The sequence below is a fragment of the Somniosus microcephalus genome, chromosome 5 (assembly GCF_052327205.1).
Source record: "Somniosus microcephalus isolate GS21.2 chromosome 5, FLI_Smic_1.0, whole genome shotgun sequence".
In the NCBI taxonomy this organism is placed as follows: Eukaryota; Metazoa; Chordata; class Chondrichthyes; order Squaliformes; family Somniosidae; genus Somniosus; species Somniosus microcephalus.
The window spans coordinates 93,577,538-93,592,358 of NC_140991.1; positions in this window are offsets into that span (position 1 = coordinate 93,577,538).

Here is a 14,821-nt window from a genome sequence, read left to right on the forward strand (position 1 = left end):
CCCAAGTGTTCTCCCACAAACACTGTTTGAGTACTGCGCTGAAGTGTCAGCCTAGATTATGCGTTCAAGTATCTGGAGTGAGACTTCAGAAGCCTATCACTGAGCCAATGCTGACACCTAAGGTAGTACGGAACAAACACACACACATACTGTTAACAAGAGTGAGCATTGTGGTAGCAGGTACCAGAATCAGTGAAACATCACATTGTGTAGAATAAAATTGGGCAGTATCTGCTGAGAGTAACATTTGTATGGCTCAAGGCAATATAGGTGCAGTTGAGAGGAGTGATATGGCTGGTAGTTAGATAGGTTTCTCTATGATTGAAATTATTTTTCCATGGTAGGTGAAAGATGGAAAGTTTGCTCATCCAAAGGATGGTTGTAGTAATTATGAGAAGATACCAGCGATGAAAACCTGCAGAATGGTTTTCCAAGCTGGGAAAGGTGCTTGTGAAAATGAATTCACTGGCTCTTAAGGTTCCTGTGCGGCATCTCCTTCATCTCCAATATCCTCCTGCTCCAGCTGGTCCACTTTCATTCCTTGTTTAAAAGCAAATTTATGTACCATGTAGAAAATAATGATGATTCATGACATTTTCTCCAGGTTGTTCTTGTAGGACACCATTTAATTTGTCAAGAATAGGGAGGTCACTTATCACTTGGAGGGTGCGAGTCTAGGTGGGGTAGAGGAACAAAGGGATCTCGGAGTACAAATACACAAATCACTAAAAGTTGTGCCACAGGTTAGCAAGGCCATTAAAAATGCAAACCAATGCAAACCAAGCACTAGGGTTTATTTCTAGAGGGATAGAATTGAAAAGTAGGGAAGTTATGCTAAACCTGTATTGAACCTTGGTTAGACCACACTTAGAGTACTGCATACAGTTCTGGTCGCCATATTATAAAAAAGATATAGAGGCACTGGAGAGGGTGCAGAGAAGATTTACAAGGATGATACCAGAAATGCAAGGGTATACATATCAGGAAAGGATGAACAGGCTGGGTCTCTTTTCTCTTGAAAAAATAAGACTGAGCTGTGACCTAATAGAGGTCTATAAAATTATGAAATGTTTTGATAGAGTGGATATAGAGAGAATATTTCCACTTGTGGGGAAGAGCATAACTAGAGGCCATCAATATAAGATAGTAACCAAGAAATCCAATAGGGAATTCAAAAGAAACTTCTTTACCCAAAGAGTGGTGAGAATGTGGAACTTTCTACCACAGGGAGTGGTTGAAGTGAATAGTATAGATGCATTTAAGGGGAAGCTGGACAAACATATGATGGAGAAGGGAATAGAGGGTTATACTGATAGATTTAGATGAGGAAAGATGGGAGGAGGCTCGAGTGGAGCATAAACACCGGCATGGACTGGTTGGGCTGAATGGCTTGTTTCTGTGCCGTATATCCTTTGTAATGCTATGTAAATTGTGAACAGCAGTGGTCCCAGCACTGATCCTTGTGGAACACCACTACCCACCTTCTGCCACTGTGAATAGCTACCCTTTACTCCCACTCTCGGCTTTCTGTCTTGAAGCTAGCTAGCAATCCATTCTGCTAATAACAGAAAATGCTGGAAAAACTCAGCAGGCCAGGCACCATCCGTGGAGAGAAATTAGAGTCGATGTTTCGGGTCTAACCCTTTTTCAAAAAGAGTTTTGAAAAAGGGTTAGACCCGAAACGTCGACTCCAATTTCTCTCCACAGATGTTGCCTGGCCTGCTGAGTTTTTCCAGCATTTTCTGTTGTTATTTCGGATTTCCAGCATCTGCAGTATTTTGCTATCAATCCATTCTGCTACTTGTCCCCTGACTCCGCATTCTCTGACCTTATTCATTAGTCTATTATGTGGTACCTTATCAAAGGCCTTTTGAAAATCTAGATAAATTACATCTACTGCATGACCATTGTCTACTCTCTCTGTTACCTCTTCAGAAAATTCAATAAGGTTGGTCAAGCATGATTTTCCATTTTGAAATCCATGCTCACTATTCATTATTATATTTTTCATTTCTAGATGTTCTTCTATTCTCTCCTTTAGTAGGGATTCCATTATTTTTCCTACCACCGATGTTAAGCTGACTGGTCTATAATTCCCTGGACATGTTCTATCCCCCTTCTTAAATATAGGTATTACGTTAGCTGTCCGCCAGTCCTCTGGCACTACACCTTTTTCTAACGAATTATTAAATATGTGTAGTAATGCCTCTGCTATCTCTTCTCTAGATTCTTTTAAAATGCATGGATGCAAACCATCCTCTTTGAGTTTGATTAATTTATTTAATATATCCTCTTTTACATTTGAAATGCACTTATCTCATTACTCATCTCACCATCCAATGTCATGTCCACCTGTTCTATCTCCCTGGTAAATACCGAAGCAAAATAATCATTTAATATTTCTTCCATCTCCCTATCGTTACCTGTGGTATTGTCCTGTCTATCCCTTAATGGCCCTATTCCCATCCAAACCTTCATTTTTTTATTGATGTGCCTGTAAAATATTTTACTATTTTGTTTGATGTTCCTTGATAATTTAATTTCATAGTTCCTCTTTGCCTTCCTAATTGTTTTTTTGACTTCTCTCCTAATCCCTTCGTATTCTCTTATCATGCACTCCTCTGCTGTCTATGTACTTAATGTATGCCTCTTTCCTTACCCTCAATTGTTCCCTTATGTCTTTATTCATCCATGGATCATTCATTCATCAGTCTCTAAATTGTGTGACTGCTTGTCTGACATTCAGTTCTGGATGAGCAGAAATTTTCTCCAATTAAACATTGGGAAGACCGAAGCCATTGCTTTTGGTCCCCACCACAAACTCCGTTCCCTAGCCACTGACTCCATCCCTCTCCCTAACATCTGTCTGAGGCTGAACCACACTGTTCGCAACCTTGGTGTCATATTTGATCCTGAAATGAGCTTCCAACCACATATCTGCAGCATAACTAAGAACACCTATTTCCACCTCCGTAACATCGCCCATCTCCACCCTTGCCTCAGCTCATCCGCTGCTGAAACCCTCATCCATGCCTTTGTTATCGCTAGACTTGACCATTCCAATGCATTCCTGGCTGGCCTCCCACAATCTACCCTACATAAACTTGAGGTCATCCAAAACTCGGCTGCCCGTGTTCTAACTCGCACCAAGTCCCGTTCTCCCATCACCCCTGTGCTCGCTGACCTACATTGGCTCCCGGTTAAGCAACACCTCGATTTCAAAATTCTCATCATTGTTTTCAAATTCCTCCATGGCCTCGCCCTCCCTAACTCTGTAATCTCCTTCAGCCTCCCCCCGCCCTCCCCCCAAGAGATCTGCGCTCCTCTAATTCTGTCCTCTTGAGCATCCATGATTATAATTGCTCAACCATTGGTGGCCGTGCCTTCTGTTGCCTAGGCCCTAAGCTCTGGAATTCCCTGCCTAGACCTCTCTGCCTCGCTGCCTCTCTTTCCTCCTTTAAGATGCTCCTTAAAACCTTCCTCTTTGACCAAGCTTTTGGTCGCCTGCTCTAATTTCTCCTTATGTGGCTCGGTGTCAAAATTTTTGTCTTTTAGTACTCCTGTGAAGCACCTTGGGACGTTTTACTAAATTAAAGGTGCTATATAAATACAAGCTGTTGTTGTTGTTGTTGTTGGAGTCTCATTAGTGTTTAGTTTGTTCTTTCCTTTTAGCGGAATATATTTTTCCTGCATTCTGTTGAAGACCATTTTAAATGTTTCCCATTGTCGTTTGCCAATATTGTTGCCCATTTTATTCCCAAGTTCTATTCTCAGCACCTCAAAATCAGCTTTTCTCCAATCTATTAACTTGGTTTTTGTCATACTTATATCCTTCTCTATTATCATCTTAAAGCGTATTATATTATGGTCACTATTGCCTATATGTTCCCCTACTTTTACTTCTCTTATCTGCTCTGGCTCATTCCCCATAACTAGATCCAATAGTGAATGCTCCCTTGTTGGACTTTTTACATATTGGGTTAGAAAGGAATCCTGTAGACATTGTAGGAATCCCATTCCCTTATCCCCTTTACCTACCTCTTCTGTCCAATTAATATTGGGGTAGTTGAAATCCCCCATGGTTATTATTCTATGTTTTTTTACTCATTTCTCTAATTTGTCTGTATATTTCTTCCTCCATCTCCATTCCACCATTAGGTGGTCTGTAGACTACACCTCTTTGTGTGATTGATCCTTTATTATCTTTTATCTCTGTCCATATGGATTCTATTTTTGTCTTGCTGATATCTACGTCCCTTTTTTCTACTGCCATTATGTTATCCCTAATAAGTACAGCTACTCCACCTCCCCTTTTTCCCGCTCTATCTTTTCTAAATATGTTATACACTGCAATGTTTAATTCCCAGTCCTGATTTTTCTGTAGCCATGTCTCAGTAATCCCTACTATGTCTGGTTCCTCCCAACACATGATTGTCTCCTGCTCCCCTGTTTTATTATGGAGCATTGCTGTACAGACAGTTTAACTAATTTTTAATAGGATTTCCTCTCACTTTATGTTTACCCATCTTTTTAGACTCCTGTTGTATAACTCTATTTGCTCCCTTGCCATCAATGCAGGCATCAAGACTGTGCAGAGGGTCGCAGATTACCTGCACATTGATAAATTGACAGATTTCTCAGATTATATATGCCCCACTATTGTGTGTAGGAACTTATGTGCAATCAATGATACCCTGGACTTTAGGGAATCCAGCACTTGGAAAAACCCAAGGCCTCTCTTGTGCTGTTGATGGTTGTCCATGGAAAACTTTTTTCCTTCTAACTGCATATATTGGCAATGGCAGATTTATTTGGACTTGTGGTGCTCCAGAGCTTTAGTTTACTCATGCTCCTATTATAATTGCTTAGCACTGTGGGCAGATATTCTCACAACATCAAGAATTCCTAGCCACAGTCCATAGTGCTGTCAATCACAGTGGGAGTGCCACAAGGTAGGAGCTCCAGACAGTCACCTGGAGAAAAGAAGAGAGGAACAGTAGCACGTGGGAGGAGGGTGAGGGGAGAGGCTCTTGGATGTGGAGAGAGGGGGGAAGCAAGAGCTGTACTGGGGTGGTGTGTGTGTTGGGGGGGGGTGAACAAAGGGGAAATGGCAGGGCCAGCAATTTCAGGAGAGAGAAAAAACAGAAGCACCATTTGGGTGAGAAGGGTAAGAGATAGAGAGAAACCAGCATCAGCACCCGGTGGAGGTTGGGAAGGGGGGAAAGAAGCTGTGATCTGCACAGCTTGTGGGGAGAAGGTAGGAGAAGTGCTTTAGAGGGGGAAGGAAGCTTGGAACAGTGTTTTGAGAAAACCTCAAGAAAACAGAGACTATCAAGACACAATTATACTAAATGTAGTGCGTCCATTTTATTAATAACATAGCTATAATTATTATCAAGGTTCTTCAACGTCCATTAATTACACCATTCAGAGACACCACTTTTAGGTCCTCAATGATAATTTGAGAAGTAATTTAAGTTTCTAAGATCACAAAAAACTATCAAGCTATTTTAAGAACAAAATACATTTACAGCATTTGTAAATGGACTGCAAAATATTGATAGCTAAAACTAATGGCCCGTATTTTCCGATGCCTACGGGTGTGTACGGGCTGTGTACACACTCGTAGGGACATCGGAAATGCCAGTTTCAGGCATGCGAAGCGCATGCGCTGAAAACTGGCATTTCCGACCTGTCAAGAATGCTCTCGACAGATCGGACGCCTGGAGAAGGGTCTCTGCAGGCAGAGAGTTCCGCTTTCTGCAGAACCTCCGCCTGCTGAAAACCCTTAGACATCTTACGCCTGGTAAAAGCGGGCATAAGGCCTGCTTTTACCAGCATGAGTTTAAAAAAGTATTTAAAAAAATTTTTTTTCACTCATTTATAATTTTAAAATACTTTAAAAAAAGGTAAGTTTATTTTTAGCCCCGTAAAAAACTTTAATTATTTTTTTCAAAAAATTAAATTTTTGTTTAAAATATTTAATTTAATGTAATTTTAGCTCATTTTAAAAAGGTGATATTAAAAAAAATTATTGAATGTTTTGATGTGTTTTTGGAGTGATCTCCATTCATATATTTGACAGGTCTATCTGTCAAAGATATGAAGGGAGATTCCCTTCTCCTATTGGCTGGCCTGGCCCATGTGATCCCAGGGACGCTTGCGAACTGCATGCGCCCCTGGGGTACGTGGGCCCTGCACATTTCGACTTTGGAGAGGCCCAGGAGCGGAAGTGTCCGGGCCTTGGGAGCCCTCAGGTAAGAGCGTAGATTTTTTTCCGATAGGAGGCATCCGCACGCAGGAAGCCTCCTATCGGAAATTACGGGCCAATATTTAAAGTATTATCACCATATTATCATGAAGCACAAATATTTTGAGTCTGACTGAAGTATGAAACAGTTGATGCTAAAATTGAATTTTGCAATATGTGCTATAAGCGGTATATTGCAATAATTATATGCAGTACTAGCTGAAGTGCCCGGCGGTGCCGAGGCTTTTTCGAGGGCATGTTGTTGTTGGAAGAGAGAGAGAGAGAGCGACTGGGGGGGGGGGAGAGAGAGAGAGAGCGCGACTGGGGGGGAAGAGAGAGAGCGACTGGGGGGAAGAGAGGGAGGGGAGGGAAGGGGGGAGGGAGGGAGGGGGAGGGGAGGGAGGGAGAGGGGGAGGGGAAGGGAGGGCGGAGGGGAGGGGGGAGGGGGAGGGGAAGGGAGGGAGGGGGGGAGGGGGAGGGCGGGGAAGGGAGGGCGGGGGGGAGGAAGGGAGGGAGGGGGGAAGGGAGGGCGGGGGGAAGGGAGGGGGAAGGGCGGGGGGAAGGGAGGGGGGTGGGCGGGGGGGAAAGGGGGGGGAGGGAGGGGAGGGAGGGCGGGGGGCGCCCCCCCCGAGGGTCGCGGCCCCCCCCCCCAGGTGAAGACCGCCGATTGCGCACGCAGCAGGAGCTGAGACGCGGCGTCTCTCTCTGGCTCCGCCGGCGGGCCCGGTTGCCAGGGTAACCGTGACGCCGACCAAGCCAGAGAGAGAGACAGCGCATCTCAGCTCCTGCTGCGCGCGCACCCTAGCGGCGCTGGGCTGAGGCTCGGCCCTCCAGCCTTTGAGTGGGGCCGGGAGGTGCCTAGCTCGGGCGTGGGTGCGGAGGAGACGCCGAGGCTTCTAGGCCTACCTGGAAAAACGGGGAAAGGTAGGAAAATTAATGAGATTAGATAAGTTAATTACTTTCTAAATCATTTTTTTAAAAAACAATATGTGTTTTAAAAGCAACGTTTTTTTTTAAGACGCAGAAAGCGGGAAAAAGAAAGGAAAAGTTTGGAATCAAGATGGCGGCGACTCACCTCGGTTCAGAACGATAAAGCCCGGCCACACACGCACCGATTGGCCCGGCGGCACACGCCAGCAACCCGGCGTACGATTGGTCGAGCTTGAGGTCACTCTGTCGCTAATGAGCGGATAATGAGATGCTAATGAGCGGAATGTTGAAGGTTTTTGGGATACCGCGGGCGCGATTTTAGCCCGGCCGAAACGTAAATACGCTTAAAACCGTCTCGGAAGCGTAAGCTTTCTTTGGAGGTAACGCGCGCGTAGGTACGCCCTGTAACTTTCGAGCGCATACCCGCAAGACGCACACGCGATGACAGACAGAATGACAGACAGAATGACAGACAGAATGACAGAATGACAGACAGAAGTACCGATTTATATATATAGATATCCATTTTGCTTATAACATAGCAATAGTTATCAAAGCCCTTCAACATCCATTCTGACAATATGGATGTAATGCGTACACATTTCCAGACCTGATTTTTTGCAAGAGTACAAAATTATCATTTAAAAAAAAATCAAATTCAAGCGAAATCACATTTTACCAGTTCATCACCCACAAAAATTCTGTGAATTTATCGGCGGAAATTGGTAAAATTTTATTTTAAAGGTTCCTAATTAAGTGCAAGGGATATAGTGGAACACCAGGTTAACAATACTTTTAGTGTAAACTTGCCAGTGGATAGTATATAGGATTCCACAGTGTCTCATGTCACTTCAGAAGATTGACAATGGCCCAGAAATTTGGGTCGGGGCTTCCCGCGGGTGTAAGCCCCCGATCTGCACTTACCTTGCGCGCTGGCTGTTGAGCTGTGGGCCCCCGTGGAATTCCGATCCTGGGCCTGCTCCAACTGCCGGCACGCAGTGCTTGCATATCCCAGGGGTACAGTTAGTTCGATGCGTCCCCTGGGATCACGTGGGCCATGGGGAGCCAATCGGAGCAGGGAAATGCCCATTCATAAGTTTGACAGGAAGAGCTGTCAAAACTTAGAAATACTACGGGCCCCAAAACATCACTAAATCTTCAAATAAATTTTAAAAAATCACATTTTTTAAATAAACTATAAATTACATGAAATAATTATTTTAAACAATAATTTAAATTTTTGAAAATAATTATTTTATTTTCTAACGGGGCTAAAAATAAACTTACCTTTCTTTAAAGTATTTAAAAATAATAAACCTGTGGAAAAAATGTTTTAATTTTAATTAATTCACCACTTACCTTGTAAAAAGCAAGCCTTACACCTGCTTTTTATATGTGTAACTTCTGGAGACTTACCCGCCCGGGAAAACCTGCAAAAAAACCGCAAGTTCGATGCGCACGCACAGCCTCTCCCGTGCACGCATTCGACCTCTTAACCCTGCCTTTCAGGGGAATGGAAGTGCTGGTTTCCCGTGCATGCGCAGTGCATGCAGGAAACCGGCACTTCCATTGGGCCTACGGGTGAGTACCCCGTGCGTACTCACCCGTGGAGACCCGAAGTTCTGGGCCATTAATAAGACACTTTTATAACAGGCTAATCTATCTATGGGGACTGGTGAAAGGCAATGATGTTCCTATTTTTTTTAATGTAGCAAAATGACCCAAGAAATTACAGACCAGTGAGTTGGATGTCCATTGTGCATAATGTTATGCAAACATTTATTTGAGATAAGATCATACAACATCAAGATTGAAATAAAATCATAAAAGTTAGCCAATATGGGTTCATGGATGAGAGGTCTTGCCAATCTAATTTACTGGTTTTCCTTAAGGGTGTGACGAAGGAGCTTGAGAAGGCTAAGGCAGTGGATATGGCGTACTGGTATTTCAGTAAGGCCTCTGATACAGCTGCTCTGGAAAGGCTGGTACTGAAAATAAAGAAAGTGGGAACCTATGGAAATATTTTACAATGGGTACGTAGTTCATTGACCAATAGATCCCAGTGAGTGCTGGTACAGTGATTGTCATCAGCTAAGAGAATGTTACCAGTGGGGTCCCACAGGGGTCTGTTTTGGCACCTCTTTTGTTTAATATCTTCATAAATGATCTGGAGCAAGGAGTCACAAGCACAGAGTCTATATTTGTAGATGATGCAAAGCTAATGAAGGTAGTAATCTGCAAAGCTGAACCAGGTAAGCCACAGGAGGATTTGCATATACTTAGGAATCAGGCAGACAGGTGACAGATGAAATTCAATGGAGAGAAATGCAAAGTGCTTCACATGGGGACAAAAAAATCGAGGATAGAACTATTACTTAAATGGAAAGAAAATAATGGCCGTAATTTTCTGGGGAACCCGCTGTCAACTCACTCCCACCCGCCTTTCCTGATGTTGGGACTGTCAGCGCTGAGCAGACCCAAAAGGCAGCGGCGGGCGACCCAATTCAGGTAATTAGAGGCTTGTTTAGAGCCACTTAAGAATGATTTTCAGCTAACCGTTTGCATTTGACAGCTCGCCCATGGGGTCCATGTCTGTCAAGCTGAGGCGGGAGTTCAGTGGCCATTGAAACAGCTGATGAGTTGACAGCTTCAAATGCATAGTAAAAGCTCCCACCTTACAGAGATATCATACCTCAGCCACAAGCTGTTCCTCACTGCATTTCCACAACAGATTCACCATGCTGCAAGTCTTTACACAAGTCTCCATCCAGTCTGACCTCATTACCTCTTTCACCATTGACAGATTGTTTTTGTCATCTCTATTTCACCTGCCATCTATTTCATCAGCATGGGTGCCCTCTATACTCTCTCACCTTGGTCCTCAGAATCCCACCACGATCAGCCCCAACACCAGCAGCACCAACAACAACACCAACCTTCTCCGCAATCACCTGATGCTGCATAGGACAGAGGGCATCAGCACCCGACCACATTGCTGCCTGGGAGGCCAGGGATGGCCTCACCATGGCCAGATTTACTTCACTTGATGCTGTACACCCTGGCTGTCACATGATGCAGCAGGTTGGCACCACCCCACACCAACTACATAAAGCATCCCTACAATGCCGAAGCCATTCCTTTCACACTCATTGCCATTGCGGGGGTTACCGTTATGCCTCACCATTCACTGCAACTCACTATGCCACTTCCAAAGGTGCACACAAATCTGTCCGAGAACGCAAAGTATTGAAAATAAAGGTTTCAATGTTTGACACCAATTAACAGAAACTTTACATGAACATTGCATAAAACACCTAAGTGCCTACCCTTGTGTGCTGTTAGTTGGTATGATTGCACTAGGATGAGGGTGAGTGTGAGGGTTGGCTAGTGAGATGGGGAAGTGATAATGTAGATAGAGAGGGATGGGTGGAGGAGCAAGGTCAATTGGTGTGAGTAAGGATCTCCAGGAGTAGGGTAGGGAAGGCAGAGTGATGGGGATGTGATGAGAGGCACAGCAGGATGAGGTTTAGTGTAGCTTTGTACTAACGTTTCATAATCTACTGAGATCATTGAAACGTTTGTGGCACTGCACCCAGGTCCACTTGACCACATCCCTGCTGGTGACCTCCTCTGCAACGTGCAACCAGGCTGTGTTGATCTCCTGTGGAGGTCTCTGCCGCCCATCGGAAAGGAAGAGGATCTCCCTGCATGCTGTGGCTCCCTCCATAAGCATATGGAGGGAGTCATGGTAGAGCCTGGGTGCAGCCCTGTGCCTTTGTGCAGTCATTGTCAGTGCTTGCTGCACCTCAATACTGTAGAACACTGACAGCACAAATGTCAAAATAAATTTGGACATGGTCCCTTTAAGGAAACCGGCTGATGACGGGTCATCAAATGATGTCACTAGAACCGCTTCCTCTAATTGGCCGGGAAATGCGCTGGGTGAGCCTATCAAAGGAAATTCATTTCACATAGCGGGATGGAGCCAGCAGCGGGGTCGGGACCCGTTACCGACTTCGCCCACCATAGACCTGCCGAGGTGAGCAAAATCCCGGCCATAGTGTATGAAAAATAAGAGATCTGGGGTCTTGATGGCAATAAATTGAAGCTATCGCGACAATGCTCGGTGGCAGTGAGTGAGAAAAAATAGTGAGGTAATCCTGACACTTTATAAATCATTGGTATGACCGCATTTAGAATACCGTGTACAGTTCTGGTCGCCGCAGTACAAAAAGGATATAGAAGAGGGAAACCAGAATGATTCAGGGGATGGAGAGATTGAATTATGAGGAGTGATTATGTAAATTGGAAAAGAGATGGTTGAGAGATGATATGATTGCTATTTTTAGAATTCTAAAGGAACTAGATATTGTAGACCATAACAAGTTGTTTCACTTTGTCCAGAACAGTAGAACCACAGGACATGATCTGGACTTGAAGGGGGATAAATTCAAAACTGCAGAAATATTGGTCCTGATATTGACAGGGACAGGTTTGAATTCGGGGGGGGGGAGAGGGGGCGGGGTTCAATCCCAGGGAAGCGGGTAAGCTAGGTGGGCCGGGGTGGGGGGTAAGCACTCCTGCTCCTCCTAGCCCACAAGCAGTGCTGTAAGTGCACTTACCTTTTCCCCAAAGCTGGTCTAGATATAGGTTTTGCGGCAATGGTCTGCAAGTCTGTAGGTGATACGAAAATTTCTTTAACTATTAGGACTGTGAAAGGGAACAAATTTTGGTAAGCAGATTTAGAAGCTCTGGCAGAATGAATCAAACTCTAACACATGGTAGTTAACCTAGGTAAGTGCAGTGTTATGCATGTGGACAGAACTAACACCAAGTATACTTGCACTTTATATGGAACCGAACTGAAATTGGTTGAGAGAAACAAGGATCTTGGCATTATCGTTCATAATTCTCTGAAGGTTCATGACCAATGCCGAGAAGCCATAACCAAAGCAAATAGTTATATTCATTATAAAACAAACACACCATTTTGTACTTGTACAAGACCTTGGTTAGACAAAATTTAGAATACTATATCCAGTTTTAATCCCCTCATATGGTGGGTGATATAGAGGCTTTAAAAAAAGGTTCAGAGGAGGACCACAACAATGATTCCCAGCTTAAACAACCTTAGTTACTCAAATAGGCCTAAAAAGCTGGGTCTATTCACTTTAGAGATGCATAGACTTTGTGGTGAATTGATAGAGGTATATAAAATAGACTGTGTTCCTGTTTATGATGGGAGACCTGCCACTAGGGTAATTGAGAAATGAAAGAAACCATAAAAAGACTTGCATTTATATAGCGCCTTTCATAACCTCGGGTCATTCCAAAGCACTTTACAGCCAATGAAGTTCTTTTGAAGTGTAGTCACAGTTGTAATGTAGGAAATGCAGCAGCCAATTTGCACACAGCAAGATCCCACAAACAGCAATGAGATAAATGACCAGATTATCTGGGGGGGTTTTTGGTGTTGGTTGAGAAATAAATATTGGGCAGGACACTAGGGAGAACGCCCCTGCTCTTCTTCGAAATAGTGCCATGGAATCTTTTACATCCACCTGAGAGGGCAAACAGGGCCTCATTTAACGTCTCATCTGAAGATGGAACATCCAACAGTGAAGCACTCCCTCAGTACTGCACTGTGTCAGCCTAGATTTTGTGCTCAAGTCTCTGGAGTGGGGCTTGAACCCACAACCTTCTGATTCAGAGGCAGGAGTGCTACCTACTGAGCCACGGCTGACAGCAGAGGGACTGTTGTCCTATACCAATTAAACAGACCAGGTCATACAAAAGCCAAATAATTAAGAAGCGCTTATTGGAAATCTAAAATATGATCACCATTATGTGTTTTCAATTTTTGTAGCCATGCAGCACATTCATACCAGTCTCATGTAGTAATGCCATAGGTCTCACTACTTCCCAAAAAGTGCAGTTGAGGAGGCGGAACATAAGAACATAAGACCATAAGAAATAGGGGCAGGAGTAGGCCAATCGGCCCCTCAAGCCTGCTCCGCCATTCAATAAGATCATGGCTGATCTGATCCTAACCGCCAATCTCTATCACAGAACTATCTCCTGAATCTAACAGAATTAGACACACGAAATAGGAGCAGGATCAGGCTACACGGCCCCTGGGCCCGCTCCGCTACCCACAGGGCCATGACCGATCCGAACCTAGACTCATGTCCAAATTCCTGCCCGCTCCCCGTAACCCTTAATTCCCTTTACTTCTAGGAAACTGTCTATTTCTGTTTTAAATTTATGTAATGATGTAGCTTCTACAGCTTTTTGGGGCAGCATATTCCATGGACCTACCACCCTCTGAGTGAAGTAGTTCCTCCTCATCTCAGTTTTGAAAGAGCAGCCCCTTATTCTAAGACTATGCCCCCTAGTTCTAGTTTCACCCATCATCGGGAACATCCTCCCCGCATCCACCCGATCCAACCCCTTCACAATCTTATATGTTTCAATAAGATCGCCTCTCATTCTTCTGAACTCCAATGAGTAGAGTCCCAATCTACTCAACCTCTCCTCATATGCCCATCCCCTCATCCCCGGGATTAACCGAGTGAATCTTCTTTGTACTGACTCGAGAGCAAGTATGTCTTTTCTTAAGTATGGACACCAGAACTGATGAAGAACAAGCTGGTCCCTGAAACTGACACCAATCTATGAATCCCTTGACACCTCTTTGGATACATCTGGTGACAGACACTTTCACAGATCAAAGCACCAGGGGGTATACATAGCACAAATCAAGGCATTTTACTGGGTGAATCATAAAGTACCAGGTGCCAAGATGAGGAAGTTGTGGATGTGAAATAGACAGTGGCTGAGGATCGAACAGTCCAACAATGGTTGAGCATCGAGAACACCGAGAAGCTTTGTGGGCAGCCTCCCATAAAGTATGAGAATTGTCAGAGCAGGTGGCGGAGTCCACTACCTATGCTTTCTCTGCTATTGCTAAAGGGCCCATGAAGGCACCCATCGCTGCCTCCTTACAAGCATCAACCCCAACTGCCCCATCCTTGGCTCCAACCAACCTTCCCATCCAACTTGTCTACTGGAGGCTAACCTTGTTAACCTCCTTTCCATCCTACTCACCCCACTGCTCCCATGGACTTTGCCAATAGCTCTCTCTGCATTTCCCTCCAGAATGTCCATTCACTCACAAAAACTTGTCATCCATGATCTTATTGTGGATGACTACTTTGACACCTTGACTGAATCTTGGCTCACAGGCGGTGATACCTTGCCTGTTAATGAAGCTTCCCTGCAATACTATACTTTCCAGCCCCTGCCCTGCCCAAACCATGTGGTGGCAGTGTGGCCTTTATCATCAAATCACACTTTGATCTCTCCCCTACTCCTCTCATAGCTTATCCTCCCTCCTTTGAGCACCTCACCTTGTTTTACCCCACTCATCTCTCCATTAAAATCTTCATTGTCTATCCACTCATAAGCTCCACCCACAAGTTTCTTACCCTGATATCTTCCCTCAGCCTCTGCATTGAGCAACTCCTCATCCTCTGGTGATTTCAAGTTCAACTCCCCTTTTCCTCTCCTCTGAATTCACAGCACCCCTGGACTCCCTAAAATTCTCCCTCCATATAATTTCCTTCCCATATTCACAATCAC